This window comes from Dipteris shenzhenensis, chromosome 7 (genome assembly GCF_047967505.1).
Source record: "Dipteris shenzhenensis isolate YYH24624 ecotype China chromosome 7, Dip_SZ_1.0, whole genome shotgun sequence".
Classification (NCBI taxonomy): domain Eukaryota; kingdom Viridiplantae; phylum Streptophyta; class Polypodiopsida; order Gleicheniales; family Dipteridaceae; genus Dipteris; species Dipteris shenzhenensis.
Window position 1 is genome coordinate 42,424,760 of NC_141602.1, and position 18,703 is coordinate 42,443,462.

The 18,703-nt window shown below is 53.3% G+C and overlaps 1 protein-coding gene and 1 pseudogene across 1 annotated transcript in view; both read left to right on the forward strand.

Moving 5' to 3' along the window:
• LOC147900370 (vacuolar protein sorting-associated protein, putative (DUF1162)) overlaps positions 1 to 18,703 on the forward strand; it is a 249,522-nt gene that overhangs the window by 105,383 nt on the left and 125,436 nt on the right. The gene's annotated exons all lie outside the window — the stretch shown is intronic.
• LOC147900371 (uncharacterized) lies at positions 8,430 to 18,000 on the forward strand (annotated as a pseudogene).

The following is an 18,703-nucleotide window of genomic DNA, read 5'->3' on the forward strand; positions in this document are numbered from 1 at the left end:
ACATAGACAAGTGCACACATGGTACCCTTGCGGGCGGCGCGACCTGCTTGAATATGAGAGATTAATGGAATCCCTGGTATGCTCGGATCACCGCGTATCACGGCGGGCTCAGGTAAACCTTCCACAATCGTGAAGGTGTCCTGCCGCCAATCAGGCGTCGAAACATGCTCACGAAACCACTGAATCCCGAGGATCATGTCGCACCCCATCAAAGGAGTCAATATAAAATCCCGCGTAAATATGGCCTTCTGAATTGAAAAAGTAAACTGGATGGCCTTATGCGTGATGTGTGTGTGCAAGCCGGGCGTGAACCCCTCCACTGCAAGCTCGTGAGGCACCAAGGTACACCCCACTGTCTTGGCAAGTTGAGGGGAGATGGCATCTTCTGAACTTCCCATATCGAATAGGACAATAAACTGATGCTCGTTAGCTGTGCCGTACACTCGAATGAGTGCCTTCTTTTGATCTGAGAAGTCGCCCTCCTTCTTACCTTGAAAGACCACCATGGGAACGGGGTTCAAAGCCGGGAAGACGGCATTTGTAGCTGAGGATGGAGGTGGAGCTGGAAGAGCCAATACATTAGTGACGGACGAAGTAGGTGCTTTCACAGCCTTTTTGGCAAGCCACTTCGGGCAATCCTTCTTGCCATGCCTAGCGATGTGGTGGCAATGAAAGCAATGATGTTCTTGGTGGTACCGCTTCTGCTCGTCGGGCTGTAGATAGCCTCCCGTAATACCCGCTTTAGCCTTCTCATCCGGAGTCATCTTTGGCTTGGACTCCTTCTTTTGACCAGATGCCTGGCCGTCTTTCTTTTGGTTACGGTTGTCCTTCTGATTCTTACCCGCTATGTTGTTTGACTGTTGCGGGGCTTTGGAATTTTTCTGGACCTGCTTGGGCTTTCCCCCATTCAGCATCATCTCCTGATTCTGTGCGAGAGTCAGCGCCCGCTCGTAATCCGGCGGGTCGAAGTTTCTAATGGTAAAACGTATGTTCGTGTCCAAACCTCGAATGAATTGCTTCATCTTGGCGCTCTCTGTCACGCCCAACTGTTGCGCCAGTGTGATGACCTTATTACTATATGTCAACACAGGCAAACCATTTTGGGAGAGACGAGCGAACTCATCCTCCAGGTTAAGCATATATTGGGGTGCGAGAAAACGGGCTTTGAGGTCGGCCACAAACGTTGCCCAAACGAAATTCGTCTCAAACGTGTTTGGGTCAGTATGCTTAGTAGCCCAATGCTACCACCAAGTCACCGCCTCACCTGTAAGAGCGAGGATTTGGGAGCAGTCAGAGATGACACCGTGCGAGGGCTGGGCTGCGGGTGGCCGATGCGATTCAGAGGAGCCATGAGGAGTTCCAGGCCGGAGTTGCAAGGATGCCCAAGCCTCCCATGCTATGGGAAGGGTGATAGTGTCCCAATGGTAGTAAGACCGTGCATATCACCCTTGATTGTCGCTAACATGTCATCTGCAAACTTTGTATCCAATAAACTCCTACTCTTGCCTGATCGAGAGAGAAATCCCAGAGTGTCCTAACTAGTAGCCTACAAAAAGTAACCCATAGCCTCAACCACAAAAGGAAAAGATATGGTGCAAGAGGACAGCCCTGACTGGATAACTGAAATGCAGGTCCCCTACCTCCATACAACACCATCTTGCTAGCTGAGTGAGAATATAGAGAAGATATCCATGAAATCCATTTGTCACTAAGCCCAACCTCCTCATGGTACCCTCAAGGAATCTCTAGTCAACTTTGTCGTAAGCCTTCTCAAAATCAAAAAAATAAGACTACAATATCTTTTGACTCTCCCATGCCCAATATCTAGCCTCCCAAAAAGTAAACACGTGGTCTAGGACACTTCGAAGCCTTTCCGAAGACGAGTAATGGGTCTCCAATTCCTGAGAACTATCTCGTCTATCCCTTTCGGGATGAGACAAACAAGACCAATACACAAAGGCTCGCCCAAGGATCCTAGCTAAAGAGACTTTGGGAGGCATATAAGAGATCAGGCTCAATAATATCCCACAAAGTCCTTAAAAAAACAGAGACAAACCGTCCTTGCCTAGGCATCTATGCATCTATGATCTCCTGAAGAGTGGGTGGACAGTCACCCATATGGCACATCGTATTCGAGACCATCTGTGGAGCATGCCTCCAAACCTCCTTTCTCGCACTTCTTACACTCTTTAGTAATCGTACTAGTAGCTATTCAGTATTTGTATTGGTATACTATCAATATCCTTGATTTGATGAAGTCTAGAGTTTCTCAATCCTACATGGTGATTATCACTTCTCCCTAAGCCAAAGTACCACTCCTTGTGTGGACTGAAGTGATTGGAGGCTCTGAATTCAATAATCCACGACTCTGTAGCTTGGCTAGACTCATTTGATTTTGAGATAGCTAAGGCTTTCTCAAAATAACTAGTCTGGCACATACCTATATGAAACTGACTCCTGGAAGGTGTGTGGGCACCTGGGGAACAAGAAAAACGAGATTCTGATCTGAGATGGAGCTGAACCAGCCTTGGCTTAGCCCCCAAATCCACTTGGGTCAAGAATAGCTGCATTGACAGATAAAGATCACCGTCTAAGGTCTACAGCAAACAGTCAATTCAATTATGATCAAGCATTTCTAAGCAATGCAATACAGAAAATGAGTCTCGAGAACAAAGGCATTCTTTGTTCGTTTTGTGGTTGAGTTGATTGTAAAATGGACAAGTGTTTGGAGAAAAAGTAAGGACAAGAAATGAAAGAAGGCAAATCCGTGAGAGACTACAGAAGAGGCATATCTAACTGAAAAAGGGTTGCAAGAAACAACTACATATGCATTAACAGCTCAAGAATCATCCACTGTGGAGAATGATTCCAGCTTGCAGATAGCACATTGTTTCGTCTGTTGATGGTGATAGTCTGTTATGTTTTTGGTCTTGGGCATTACCTTTTGATAAGAATGTCTTGTTTTAGTCTGGTTGACGGATGGCACCTCTTGTTGATAGAAAAAGGCCAAGGATATTGTAAGCCCCCTACTAATTCTGAGTGGGGGACTGAAGGCAAAAAGCTCCAATCTCATAGTGGGCAGGGGCAGTGGTTGAGGAGTGAACTGCAGAGAGGTTACTTGAAACTCATAATTGTGTGTTAAGCAATGTAGTGATCAAGAGTGTCACATGCACCCCTGCACTTGGGTGACACACTGGCTACATCGACAAGTGCATTATAGTTCCCAGATAGGAGATTTTGTCGTATGCTGTGACCCCTTTGTGAGCCCTTGTCCAGGGACAGTCAGGCACAAGCTACGTAGGTCAGTCTCTCAGCCTAGGTCAAGTTAGTAGTCAGTTCTTGTTCACTAGTACCCACTGGAGAACAGGAGCTTAAGTGTTTCCATCTTATAGTTTAGGTCTTAGCCTAGGTTAGGAGTCCCTTTAGGGTCCCCAAAGGCTGGACAGGTAAGCAGGGAAGGCAGCCTGCAAAGGCTGCCCAAAAAACTCCCCTGGCAAATGAGCCCTTTTTATAGGCTGGTTGTAGGCCAGCCAGTCTGTAAAACAGACTGAGTTGGTCTGTCTACAGACTGGGTTGGCTCAGTCCAGCCCTATAAAAGGGCCCCTTGGCTGCCCTGTTTTCTCATTCAGTTTGCTCCTGCCTTCAGTCCTCCTACAGCTCCACTTCAGCCTCCTGTGCAGCCCCTGAGATCCTCAGATCTGGCCCTGCTCTAGCCTCAGTCCCTTGGCCATCAGTTCAGCCTGATCTGAAGGTGACCACGCAGCACAACAGTCGGAGGTTTGGACCAGGAAATGGAGAGAGGTTTGGACACTGTTTCCTCAGCTTTCTCAGCTCTCTTTTACAGTTTACACAGCTCACTCTCAGCTCTATATTTCAATCATCTCCCAGTTCTCTCATAGGATCTATCACTTCTAGTTTTCACTCTCTCACTCACGCAGCAACCCTGCATTCCAGTGGACAGCATAAGCCTCTTCCTTGCCTTGCAGAAGCGTCCTACATCGTCATTGTGGACAGCATCAAGGTCTCGGTATTGGTCGGCGTTGCCTCTGAGGTCTTTGGGTCTGCTATACGTGTGCACAGTGAGCTCTTCAGAAGTGTGTTCCGTGCTCTCTTGAAGAGTGTTCTTTGTATTTCTCAGTTCTCCAAGTATAAAGCAAATTCTCCCCTGATTGGGGGAGGGGGCCCTCAGTGGGTACAGGGACCCAATCGGTTGTCGACTCTACTCTCTCTCTACCCTCATCTCCTTTCTCTCTCTATGGTAAACAATGCTCATTCCTCGCTAAAGGTTTAAAGAAGGCCTTGCTGTGAATTACACGATCAGATAACCGTTGCATGTTACATTGGTATCAGAGCTTCGGTCTGTATCTAGCTTGACTACCGTGAGTGTATGGTTGTGCTAAGATCCGGAAAGGACACACAATCAAGCACCATGGAAGTGTCAAGGAAAGATTTCAACCGCGAAGACTTTGAAGAGGAGAAAGACTACCAACAAGATATGCTTCCACCAAATGCTTAAGAAGTGATGGCGAACCTTCTAGAGCAGAATCGGGTCCTGCTATAGCAACTCGAAGAACATTCATCCCAGTTGGAAGAAAGCCCGTCAATGACCTGTTGGATCTCCTTGTCCTGCAGGAGGTCCTCTGGAATGCGGACCCCCTTTTGGGGGAGACCTCGGCAGGGCTGATCCAAGTGAAGTACCACCACTGGGGAGTGGTCCGACATCGTGGTACCGGCCCTCTGTGTAGTGCCCAGTCGCCAACATAGAAATGGTCTAGTCTCTCAAGCAATCCATCGTGTCTCCTTTGTCCAAAGGAGAAGAGGAGGGTGCCAAGTGTCCTGCTGAAATCTAGCTCTCTCCACAGGTCTCTGCCACTGATCATGAAAATGAACTGCTCCCAGGTGCTACGCTCTGCTGCTGGCATCTCAGAGAAAGAGGCGCCGCCCTGCTTGTCTTCCCCAAACTCCAGGTTGTTGAAGTCACCTCCATCAATCCAAGAGTCTACATTCGGAAGACACTGTGACAGCCTCCTCCAAAAGGCCGAGCGGCGTTGTCTACACGCTAGGGCATACACGTTCAGGATCCCAATCCTAGACTCTCCCGTTCGAACTCCCATCCAAACTGCCCGTCTTGGAATGATCTCGCCTTGATCGTAGACCTATGGAGCCAAAGATTGTGAGACTGAGATGCAGACCCCTCCGCTCCGTCCTACTGCGGGGGACCACTCCTTTGGACCTCTCCCTGGGAGAAGGTGATGACGTCGTCTGATGTCTGCGGCTGAAAACATGTGCTCCTGAATCATAAGGATGTCCACTTCCCGCCCTACCACTGCCCTCTGCAACTCTTGCGGAAGTATCAGGTACTGCGGTTGGCTACGAACACGGTCGTGAAGCCCGTGTACATTCCAACTCACTATGGTCTAGCTCATGAGGACGAGGGTGTCGAGAACAAGGCTCTCGTGTGAGTGGGTGCCTGTTCCAGAAAGACTGCCTTGTGTGACTTTGTCGGGGGTTTGGAGGGCGAATAGTCGGTGTCTATGCGGCAACGTACTAGGGTGGGTACCGGCTCAATACCGATCTTCCATGCCCACTTCATCATGAAGGAGGCTTCCACCCCGAACAGCTCGCACACTTCTGGAGGGGCGAGAAGTATGCCTGCCCCACCTTTGCCTCCAGCGGCAATTTGATAACTCCTATTGCCAAACCACACACCGGCTCCTCGTGCGTGAAGCTCAGCTGAAAGTTCACCTCCGCGCCATGGGCGTGCCAAAGGTTCAGTCCCTGTGGCCCCATCCACTTGTCCATCATGCGTGATATATGATCTCCCATAATAGCATCGAACACCTCTGGGGACCACTTCTCCAACCCTGTGGAGGCAAATTGGAATCTCCAAATGAGGTGTGTCTGAGATCCCACTGCACTGATCAAATCCCCCTTCTGGGGTTGAAGGACCATGAGCGTTACCTCCAGTGGTAGAGGATATGAGTCCAGAATCTCCAGATCGTTCCAGGGTCCTAACCTCGAGAAGTCCCGCGGTAAGGGACGCCCAAGCTAGAGGTTGGGAACTGTTGATCAGGATGACGAGCCTCGTCTCTCAGGATCCCTCCCTGAACGGCGGACTGACTGTTGCGATGAGGAAGCAGAAGGGGGCGTTATCTTTCCCTTGCCTGCTGGCAGGGGTGTCGAGGCGAAAGAACCTCTTGTGGAGGTGGACAGGGGGGCGGCGAGGGTAGGGACGCGGGGAGCGGGTGGTGAGAGTGATCATAGCAAGGAGGGCTGAGGGGGGGGAGGGGGCGGGGGAAACCCTAGAAGGGGAGAGGGAGGGGGAGGGGGAGGTGGAAAGGAAGAGGGGGAGGGGTCTGGAGGGGGAGGGATAAGGACGACCGTAGGCCCCCCTTGCTGATCAGGCTCGCCGGGGCTCTGGATTCGTTCCTCCGCAGCTGCTATTGGGCTAGCATCCGCGGCTTTTGCCATCGCCGCATCTAGAGCTCTTGGGCTTCGCTGCTGCTGCTGCAAGGGTGAGTGCGGAGGCTCAATCTCTGAAGCCGAAGGATCATCTAGATGGGCAGTGGCCCCTGCCGCTGGGGGAGGTCGCTCTTGCTGTTCCTCCTTCGAGGTCTCTCTCTCCCACTACCCCCTCGCTACCCCTCCGCTACCCCTCTGCTACCCCCGCTACTCCCCTGCTCTCTCTCTCCGCCCCGCTCACAGCCCTCCGCCCCACTCACAGCCCTCCGCCCCCGCTCACAGCCCTCCGCCCCGGCTCTCAGCTCTCAGCCCTCAGCCCCGCTCTCAGCCCTCCGCCCCAGCTCTCCACCCCACTCTCAGCCTCTCCGCCCCGCTCTCAGCCTCCCCGCCCACTCTCAGCCTCCCCGCCCAGCCCCGCTCTCAGCCTCTCCGCCCTCTTAGCCTCCCCGCCCCCCTCTCAGCCTCTCGCCCCCTCTCAGCCTCCCCCCCTCCCGTAGCCTCTGCGCCACCCCCGCTGCCTGCCTCCTCCCCCTCGTTGCCTGCCGTCGCATTCCCTCTCCCTCTTCCACGCTGCCTCCTCCTTCGCCTGCGCTGCCTCTTACCTCACCCGTTGCCCTTGCCTCCTCCTTCGCTGCCCCCTCCCTCGCCTGTCTGGATCTGCGTCTCCCTGTTACTCGAGTCTCCCTTGACCTGTTGCCTACTCTCGCTTGCACTTGGCCTGCTGCCCCGTGGTCTGAGGGCCCTTGTCAGCTGCAAGCCTTGGCTTGCCACTGGCCCTGCGCACCCCTACAGCAATGCTGAACAAGATCTGCCTCTGCAGGAAATCAAGCACCTAAACAAGTCCTACAATGGCCCACAAACCCAAACAGTCTCCGAAGCCAATTGTGGGAGACATCACAAAGCGCATCTCTAGGAGTGGATTAGCAATTGACAGCCAACCAGTCCTGAAAACATCGGGTGCAATGGGCACCAATGCAATTCTTTCTCCCGCAGACATCATCTCTACTCCGACCACTGCCTCCCCCACCAGTGTACCAAATACCCCCGTTACCACCGCCCTCAGCCTGCCCCCCACAGGAGAGGGTCACAGTTCCTCACCCCCCACACAGCTCCCTTTTGTCTCCACCACTCTTATGTCCCCCCTTCCCCTCACCCAGCAGCCTTTATCCACTCCCCTGCCATATACAGCCAGCCTATCTCCCACACCCCCCAGCCCTATGCCATGTCCCAGTTCGCACCCCCCCGGGTCCCACCTGAGACGATAGATTACATCTTTATGGAGCTACATCGACTACGGGATCATACCGTAGCACAAGATCAGCTTATTCAGAGCATGCGCCAGGAGATCACTCACCTCCGTCAGGAGGTTGTCTCTCTCACTGCTACAGTCACAACGGCCGTGTGCACTACACCAGAGGTGGAGGAGCGGATCGCTACCATCCAAATTGCTATTGCGGAGACTACCAGATGGGTGGATGTTGCGAGACGGGCACCCAAAGCAGCAGTCTCAGCCACCATCGCCGAGCAGGAACAGAGGGCCAGTAAGGCTCTCAACATCCGAGTACAAGGTATCCCCCGCGCATTCACTCACCCCCTTAGCGGACGTGACTGCTTTCGTGACCTCTACCCTCGGTCTCGTCGAGCATGGGATCGAGCATGCATGGCGCACAGGACGGGACCCCACGCGCCCACAGCCACTCATCATCCGATTCAGGGATACTCAGGCTCGACTTGCAGCACTCAGGCAGCGTGCTATACTACGAGACCACCCTACTATCTTCATGGATGAGGATCTCACACCTATGCAGGTGGAAGAGCGGTGCACCCTGCTTCAGCAGCGAGATGTAGCCCGTCAGGAGGGGAAGTGGGCTGTCGTCTGAGATGGCCGCCTATTAGTTGGCCCCTGTCGTCGAGCCCCACCAGGTACTCCAGACACGGTAGCAGGCTCCCCCCCCAAATAGGGAGACATGGTCTATGAGATTCAAACTCAGCACACAGTACCCTTGGCCTGCACCATATGGAACTATAATGGTACCCTATGGTCTGACCCTGGGAAATTCTCAGAGTCATACACTGGACGCGACATCGTTTTCTATACAGAGACACATCAGAGCCCCGAGCGCCCTCTCCCCTCGGTCAGTGGCTATACCTGGGAGTCAGTATTCCGTGAGGAGACCAGATATACTGGGGGGGTCCGAGGATCAGGCGGAGTTGCAGTACTCTTTCGCTCAGCACTCATGAGCTTGATATCCGTGGTTAGACGGGATGTCCATGCCCGTTACCTATGGCTCCGATTTCGACGCCCCTCCACACGCGACCTCTTTATTGCAGTCTGCTACTTTCCTCCTGAGACGTCACATTTCGCACGGATGCTACGTGAGGATACGGGGGTATCCCCCTATTTAGATCTCTACTCAGACATTGTGGAGTTCTCCAGACGCGGAGAAGTCCTCCTAGTTGGGGATTTCAACGCAAGGACAGGTGCACATCAGACATCACTCCTGGACTTCCACTCAGATCCGGTCCTATTACCTGAGATGGACACAGAGGACTCGGGCTTCCCCCGCTCCTCGGCCGACAGTCGCGCTCCCATGACTGCGTATGGGCAGGCTCTTTTGGACCTTGGACGTATACATGATTTGGTCATCTACAATGGACTAGACCGGTGGCCTGCCTCCTCTGGTTTCACATGTTTCTCACATGGCGGAGGAGCCAGTGTCGTCGACTACATTCTGGGATCTCCTGCTTTAGCCCCACAAATCACTGACTTCCGTACTGTACCCTTACCCCCAGGAGCCGACCACACTTACCTGTTCTTTCATATCCTTGCGCCTTGAGCCCCTCCCAGCCACACCCCGCACTACACTACCTATCATGATATACACTTTGATCATAACCTCTCACCTGATTACTCAGCCCACCTAGCCTCCCTCCTTAGACACATAGACACCATACCCTCTCTAGATCACCGAGCCGCCCTTATCACCCACTCCCTTCACAATGCAGCCCGCCACATTTTTCCTTCCACTACTCGGTCCACCCGCCTTTTACCCGCTGGCTCCACCCCTTGCAATAGCTGGTATGATGACGAGTGTAAAGCATTATGCCGCACACTCCGACTCACGATCCAGTGAAACGCTAGGGCCAACCCACATCTCACCAGGGATTCTCATCGACTAGTCCGTCGTAAGAAGCTAGCCTTCCTGCGCCAGAATGAGGATACGCTACTGAACATTCTGTTTAGTAGCAACTCCAAGGATTTCTAGAGGAAATTCCTAGAACGCCGATCCCCCTCCCCCCTCACAGACACTTCCCTCTGGCACTCCTATGCACGTACACTCTATGATATCCCTGATCAGCCTCCTCCCGACCTCACAGCCACCCCCCGCCCCACTTCTTGCACCCTCTTCACAACCCAGGGAGTCACCCACGTAGCGCTTAAGCTTCACAACGGCCGAGCTAAGGATCATGAGGGCCTATGCACAGAGTTTGTTGCCTATGGCATCAAAACTCTAGCCCCCATCCTGGCAACGTTGTTCAATGAAGCTGTCTGCCACAGGTTCCCCAGAGCCTGGACCCTGAACACTATCACATCCATCCACAAAGCAGGAGATCCCATGGATCGAGGGAATTACAGGACCATCATGATTGGACATGTTATGTCCAAGATCTATGCATCAGTGTTAGATGGCGAGGTCAGTGCTCGCGCAGAGGTACAGGGGCTCAGGGCATCCGGACAGGCCGGTTTCAGGACGGATCACTCGACTTACGATCACATTTTTACACTTAGAGGGATCACTGAGGAGGCCAGACATAGGAGACAGAGAGTATACTATTGCTTTGTGGATTTCCGCAAGGCATTTGACACCGTTCCCCGCACCCGACTTGTCAAACGCTTGCAGGAGTTAGGCTACGACTTGGAGGTTATCTGGGTAGTATTAGCTCTCTATGAGCGGGTGACGGGCCAGGTCAGGATTGGCACCAGCTGGACCCCAGAGATCACGAGCACTATCGGAGTCAAACAAGGATGTCCCTTGTCACCGACTCTATTTGGCCTCTACATCGATGAGCTCGAGACCATCATCAAGACACTCGGAGGTGTAGGCTGCTCTCTTGCGGAGGCTATCATCCGGATTCTCTTATACGCAGACGATGTAGTACTACTATCCTCTTCTGCTATTGGTCTTCAGCGACACCTGGATGGACTTCAGGTCTTCTGTGATACACATGACTTGAAGGTCAACCTTGGGAAAACCAAGGCAATGATGATCTTCGACACTTCCAGACCCGCCATGCACCGAGAGCAGTTCCTCTTCGCCGGCGATCCTGTTGAGATAGTTGACTCTTAGACATACTTGGGCGTTGTTTTCTCAGGCCCGATCTTCACGATGCGCCCGGCCATGCAGGCCAGGATCAGCCGGGGCTATGTCGCTCTTGCCAGGCTGGAGTGACAGTGCTACCACTCCCACTTCCATGACCTGCGGACCAAGTCTCTCCTTTTTTATTCTTTGGTCCGCCCAGCAGGCATGTACGGTAGCCCGTGGTGGGGAGCCGACCTTTCAGACATAGAGTGGGCTCGAGTCAAGCGCCTACAGATACTGATGTTTGTTCGGATGATCCGCAGCAAACCATCGGTACCACACCAGATCATTCTAGTAGAGTTCGGCGCCTCACCCCTACAGCTCGATGCGGCTTTCCAGGCTATCACTTATCTACACAGAGTCAGGGATTGCAGCTCCTCCTCCGACGGTCGCCTCCGCCTACCTTGGCTAGCCCTATCCTCCTCTATGGCCCGTATCCGTTGATGGGGACCAGCGATGCTGGTATAGTCGTCTTTCCAGTTGGTTCACCCGACTGGGCCTCGACTTAGACCGGTTGCCTCCTTTTCAGTACAGCCTCGACGCTCCACCATCTCCCCTCTCCCCCACTGACCAGGAGGTCAACCGGCTCATTCGAGCGGATCTGCTCCACACCTGGCGGACATGGTTTCTTCACCCCGAGCTTCCTGTGAAGCTCGACTTCTACCGCCGACATTGCCTCCAGATCTCACAGGAGGGCTTCATCACACCTCCGGGTTACAGACAGCTTCATCTACCACATGCGCTTCAGATCTCCCTCGGTTAGTTTAGTGTTTCGTCACACCGATTACGGATCGAGAGCGGACGCGCAGAGGGTATCCCACGAGAGGGCTGCCTTTGCTCACTTTGCGACGTGCAGGAGATCGAGTCGGAGAAGCACTTTGCTTTCAGATGTCCTATCTATTATGCCATTTGAGGTTGGTACCACTGCCTCTTCCGCGATGGATTCGGCCCCCTCCCACACATGCTGCAGTTCCCGGATCAGCGATGCCTAGCCGCTTTCTTACATGAGATGACTCACCACCGAGATACCTCTCTCCAAGCACGGCGACACGCGCAGCACACACAGCGTGAGGACACCCAGTGGCCCATCACTGATTTCTTCCAGTCACAGGATACCTCTTCTCAGTCTAGCCGACGACGCGGACGTGAGCGAGAGCCAGAGCCACGACAGTTGCGTCAGCGGATAGATTCACACATCCGGGTCCATGACATCTCGTCTCTGCTCTCTGCCCGCCCCACCGGGGTTACCGTTGCCCTCATCCACAGGGACACCCGTCGCCCCCGACGACCGAGCTCGACTAGGCCGCGTGACGTCGGAGACCAATCATCTATCGCAGGGTTTTTCCCAGCCTCCCATTTGACGGCCCCTCTATGATTGGTCTTTGACGATCACCACCTGCACATATATATTATATCTCCCCCCTCTGCCCCATTTTTGGTGCCCCCCCCTTCTTTTTTGTATCATTTGGAGGTAGACACATATTTTTTGTATCAGGACTAGACACACCATCCTTCATAACCTCTTTTTTGTAGAAACGGTGGGCTGGCCCGTTTTGAGACCGCCACCGTTATGCTCATTGTATCAGTTATCTTTAGTCTCATAGACCTTCATGGTCTCCCAAAGACTTTAATAAACTTTGTTTCTTTCTCCCGCTACCCCCTGCTCTCTCTGCTACCCCCTGGCTACCCCCTCCGCTACCCCTCCATACCCCCTCGCTACCCCCTCCGCTACCCCCTGCTCTCTCTCTCTCCCGCTACCCCCTGCCCCCTCTGTTACCCCCTCCGCTACCCCCTCCGCTACCCCCCCGCTTACCCCTCCGCTACCCTCTCGCTACCCCCTCGCTACCCCTCTCTCTCCCCTGCTACCCCCTCGCTACCCCCTCGCTACCCCTCTGCTACCCCCTCCGCTACCCCTCCCCGCTACCCCTCCCCGCTACCCCTCTGCTACCCACGCTACGCCCCCGCTATGCCTCCGCTACCCCTCGCTCAGTCCCCCCCCTCTCGTTTTTTTTAAATAATAAAATAACTTTAAACATATTTTTAAAGGTCGGAGCTGCGAGCGGGGGTTCTCCAACAGCTCCGAACTACTGCAATCCCTTCTTTGCCCACTGCTGCCTCCCCCATAATGAAGGGAACATGGGGATGAGGACAGGAGACTAGGCGGGAGACCCTTCGGTCCAAATTTGCATACGCGTGGAGATGGGGAAGGGGAACGTTGACAAGGCGAAAACACAAAAGCAACTCAATCTGGAGGACTTCAATAAACGCAACAACCGGAGCGGTTTGACAGTAGACAGCACCGCGGCCCAGAAGAAAGGGGCCGACCACCCAAAGCCCATGCCGCTCACCACATCCTCAACCTCTATGGTTACCACCACTATTTCACCACCATCATCCGCCTCATCATCTACACCATCTCTCTCCTCCCCCTCTCCTGCATCATCATCACAGGTCTCCTCTCCAGTAGCCTCACCACTGGCCCCACCGGCCACGGCTCCATAGTACTTTCCCCTCGTATCACCTCTACCTCTCAGTCAGCCACCCTTCATCGCCTCGTCTGGCCTCGCTACTCCTACATACCACTCCCCCGCCTAGATCATGCTATCCCCACCCTCAGTACAACCTCAGCAGCCCATCTTCATTCCAACCCATCTTGAGATCCAGTTCCCACCTCGACCAGGACATCTTAGGCCCCGACCAGATGCTTGGGACTCCCTATTGGCTGAGATACACAACATCCGGGCCCGTCAGGCAGAGCTGACACATTACACCCAAGAGCAAGCTCGATACACCCAGGAGCAGGCCCGCATTGTACACGAGCAGGGCACCCTTATCCAGGGACTTAAGCATGACATCACACAGCTTCGAGAGGAGCTCGGGACCCTCAGAGCAGTGCCTGGAGGGACCCCAGTCACAGAGATGGAGGCAGAGATAGCCATAATACAGTCGGCTATAGCAGAGACGACTAGATGGGTGGATGTGGCGAAACGGGAGCCCGCAAAGGCAACCGTTTCAGCCGCCATACAGGAGCAACATCAAAGAGCTTTGAAGGCCCTCAACATTCGGATACGAGGGATCACGCGAGACAGCACCAGCACCACTACGATGCGCATGGAGGAGGCGATCACCTTTGTGACCACCACCATGGGGGTCCCCGACCATGGCATGTAGGGAGCACGGCGTGTTGGGAGAGATCCCAACCGAGAGCAGCCCCTAGTCATTCGCTTCAGAGATTCACATGCTCGACTAGCGACACTCCGACGCTGAGCCGCTCTACGAGAGCATTCCACCCTGTCCATGGACGAGGATTTGACACCACTACAGATTGAGGAGAGACGAGTTCTTCTACAGGAGCGGGATGTCATTCGCAAGGAGGAAAAATGGGCCGTGGTCCGAGATGGTAGGTTGTTGCTCGGCACCCGTCGGGCTCCCACCCGTACCCCCTACGGGGCGGGGCCTATGAGACTCAGGTTTCCGAGACCCTAGCCTACACCATTTGGAACTGTAATGGTACCTTATGGTCAGACCCAGGGAACTTCTCGGAATCTTACACAGGACGAGACAGTCTTTTACACGGAGACACACCAGAGCCCAGAGTGTCCACTACCGATAGTCAGTGGCTACACATGGGAGTCAGCCTTCAGGGATGAGACGAGGGATACAGGAGGAGTTTGAGGATCAGGCGGGGTCGCAGTATTGTACAGGTCTTCCCTCGCTGCAGCCATCTCCATTGAGAGGAAGGATGCACACTTCCGATTCATGTGGATCCGCATCCGAAGCACAGACACCCGTGACCTTTTCATAGCAATATGCTACTTCCCGCCACACACATCCCACTTCGCCAAAGTGGCACGAGAGGAGGGTGAGACATCACCATATGCACCCTTACATCAGGATATCCCAGACATTTCAGCCCGCGGGGAAGTTCTCCTTGTTGGGGACTTCAACGCCAGGACGAGCACGCGCCAGGCACCACTCTTGGACTTCCTAGACGACTCTATCATGCTACCAGAGATGAGATGGTTGGACCTAGACGGAGCAGGTATGACCAGGACCTCATCGGACCGACACGGGCCTGTTACACCATATGGACAGGTGCTTCTTGATCTGGGCAAGATGCATAATCTCATCATCTACAACTTGCTTGACCTATGGCCCTCCTCAGGTGGCTTTACTTGCTTCCCACACGGGGAGTATAGTAGATTACATCATGGGATCCCCTACCTCCACTTCATGTATCACCAACTTCGCCGTAGCACCACTCCCTCCAGGATCTAATCACACATACCTATTCTTCACTATCGCCACCCCACGCTTAGCCACACTACACACACCACATAGGAAGCACGACACCTACCACGACATACACTTTGATCACAGCCTCTAACCGGCCTACTTTGGACGCCTAAACAGACTCCTAACTACATCGATCACATACCACTCATAGAGGACCGTGCTGCCCTGATTAGTCGCACACTCCATGAGGCTGCCCTCCAAATCTTTTCCCACACCACACGGTCCACTACACCATCACTTCTTGGTTCTGTACCCTGCAACAATTGGTACGATGCGGAGTGCAAGGTTTATCGCCGACAGCTTCGACTTGAAACCAAATGTCACCTCCCGAACACACTAGACACAGTACGCAAGTACCGACGTCTCATACGTCAGAATAAGCAGGCATTTGTTTGTCGAAATGAGGAGGAGCTGCTGCACATCTTGTACAACAACTCCTCTAAGGATTTTTGGCAGAGATTCCTTGAGGGTAGGTCTCCATCACCCCTCAGCGACACGAGAGTATGACACACGTATGCACACCATCTTTATGATGTTTTACACCAGCCCACTCCAGATCTCATACACACACGTCGCCCCACCACTTGCACGTTGGTCACCAGAGGGGGAGTCAAGGAAGCGACATTGAAACTGCACAATGGCCGAGCTAAGGATCACGAGGAGCTATGCACTGAGTTTATCGCATATGGGATCGACATGTTAGCCCCAATCCTAGCAAAGCTATTCAATGATGCTGCTTGCCTTGGCTTCCCCCGCACTTGGACACTCAACACCATCACCCCCATCCACAAGGCAGGGGATCCCATGGACCCTAGTAACTACAGGACTATCATGATTGGACATGTGATGTCCAAGATCTATGCAGCTGTATTGGATGCTCGGTCAGCGTGTTCGCAGAGATGAGAGGGCTCAGAGCAGAGGGTCAAGCTGGTTTCAGGCGAGACCATGGGACTATGGATCACATACTCACACGTAGGAGTGTCATTGAGGAGGCCAGATCACGGAAGGAGAGGGTATATTGCTGCTTTGTGGATTTCCGCAAAGCCTTTGACACAGTACCTCGAGCTCGTCTCATCACACGCCTACAGACACTGGGTTTTGATCTAGAGATCATTTGGGCAGTCATGGCACTGTATGAGAGAGTCTCAGCCCGAGTTCGGACAGGCGCAGGTTGGACAGATGAGATCTTGATTACCATAGGAGTCAAACAAGATTGTCCCTTATCTCCGACCCTGTTTGGCCTCTACATCGATGAGCTTGAGACTTTCATGGGGGCGTTCGGAGGGACCGGTTGCTCACTTGCCGGGATCATCATCAGGATTCTTCTTTATGCAGATGATGTGGCACTCTTGTCGTCCACACCCGAGGGGCTCCAGCGACACCTAGATGCACTGTAGGCTTTTTGTTTATCCCATGATTTGGAGGTCAACCTTGGCAAGACCAAGGTCATGATCTTTAACACCTCTCGAGCAAACCTGCAACGGAAGCAATTTACTTTTACTTTCGGTGGGTCACCAGTTGAGATTGTATCCTCATACACTTACTTGGGGGTCATCTTCTCCGGCCCGATCTTCACGATGAGACCAGCGATGCAGGCCAGACTGAGCAGGGGATACGCCTCACTGGCTCGGCTAGAGAGACAATGCTTCGACTCCCACTTCCAGGACCCTTGGACCAAGGCTCTTCTCTTCGACTCCTTGGTCCGACCAGCCGGTATGTATGGCAGCCTCTGTTGGGGGCCTGACATGTCAGAGATAGAGTGGACACGGGTGGAGCGCCTGCAGATGCTGGTCGCCCCCTCTAATGTCAAGCTCGCCTGGATCCACTCTCGCACCTGTCTCCGGGTAGGCGTGAGGCCCACAATTCTGCCCACAAGCGCCTTGTCTTGGAGGGACTGAATTGCCTACTGTACTTGTTGCTTGTCAGCAAGGGAAAGAAGAACCTTAACGGTTGTGGGAGTCGAGGGTGCTGCCAAAGAGCCCCTCTGGCCAGACCAAAGGTTACCACCAAGATTTTGTTTCACCTTAACAAACACGAATGCTCCCGCTGCAAGGAGGCAAATGAAAAAAGGGGAGGGAAAGGAAGAAGGGCGTCGAGGCGAGGCGAGGCGAAGAGGCGGAGAAGAGAGGTGGAGAGGGCGGTAGGGAAAGTAGAGGGGAGGAGAGGAAGGAGGGAGAAAGGGGGAGGAGAAGGAGGAAGGTGTGAAGAAAAGGAAGGAGGGTGGGAGAAGCGGAGGAGAAGAGGTAGGGGGGAGGCGGAATGGCGGGGGGGCATGCTGTGGCAGGAGTGGCAGGAGGACGGAAGGAGGTGCGAGGCGGAAGGGAGGCAAGGAGGCGGGAGAAGAAGGGGGTAGAGCGGGGGCGGAGGAGCAGCAAGGAGCGGGGGGAGCGACGGAGCGGGGCGGAGCAGGAGAAGGCAGGGCAGGGTGGAGGTGGAGCGAGGGAGGCAGGGCGGAGCGGAGGTGGAGGAGGGGCTAGGTGGAGCAGGGGCGAGGGCGAGGCAAGGTGGAAGGGTGGTGAGGAGGGGGCAGCGGGCAGAGCAGCCAGGAGCAGCGGACAGCCTACAAGCCGCTGCAGACGGAGGGGGGGAGCTCACCGAGCAGCCGGGAGCTCGAAGGATATCTGATAAGAAGTTGGCATGTCCCCGTTTGAGAGGGTAGCCCTCTTTGGAGATCCCTCTGTTGAGGCTCTAAAATGGCAAATTATTTTCTCAGGTAATGGGCCTTTTATGACTACTGAAAATATATGGATCTCAGCTATTTTCAAGCCAATATCCCCAGTGACAATGACTTTGTTAAGGCCAGTTTACTGTTCAAGAAAGGTCTGCAGTGTTCAGAGCAACTCTGGGAAAGAGATGGACTCAGGTGGAAGCTTTTGCCTGAGATAAGAAAAGAGTTTGGGCTCACCAATCAAGAATACCTCTGGACTTATGGTTTCGGAACACTCAAATGGTAGGGGGCATATGTCTGGTGTACAAGATATAGTTCAGCTGGGTGGGTTCCTCTCTTTTTTTCCCATCCCAACTCCTACATCTGAGAAGGTTGCAAGGTCTTAAATCTGAGATGGAAACTAACAGATTGTAGTCACTGCTTGAGAAACAGATTTCTGAAGATTTGGCAGAAGGACATACTAGAGAAATGTCCACTGCGCTATGACTGATTCTTGTATGGTCTAACTCTATAAGAGAAAAGATAGGCAAGGGTGATCGCAAATGAAAAAGATGTCAAGGTCACAACGAAGATGCTTGTTGTTGCCTGTCCTCTTGCTAGAAGGATCTGGAAAATCATACAGATTCAACTAGTGGGGCCAACTAATTGGAAATCCATTCTGCCGCACATGCGCACACACATACATACATGCATGCTTGCAAACAAACAAGCAAGGAAGCAAACAAACACAAACAAAGCAAAGAAACAAAGTATTGAATGAGTGAAGAATGATGAAAGGCAATATGGTGGTGAAATATGCATCGTATTTGACTCCTTTGCTGTCATGGAACTTGTCAGCTGTTGACAACACTTGCAAAGGGGAAGCTCCCAAGAAAATTCTCAAGAGAAATCCAAGGTTAATTGATATTGCTTCATG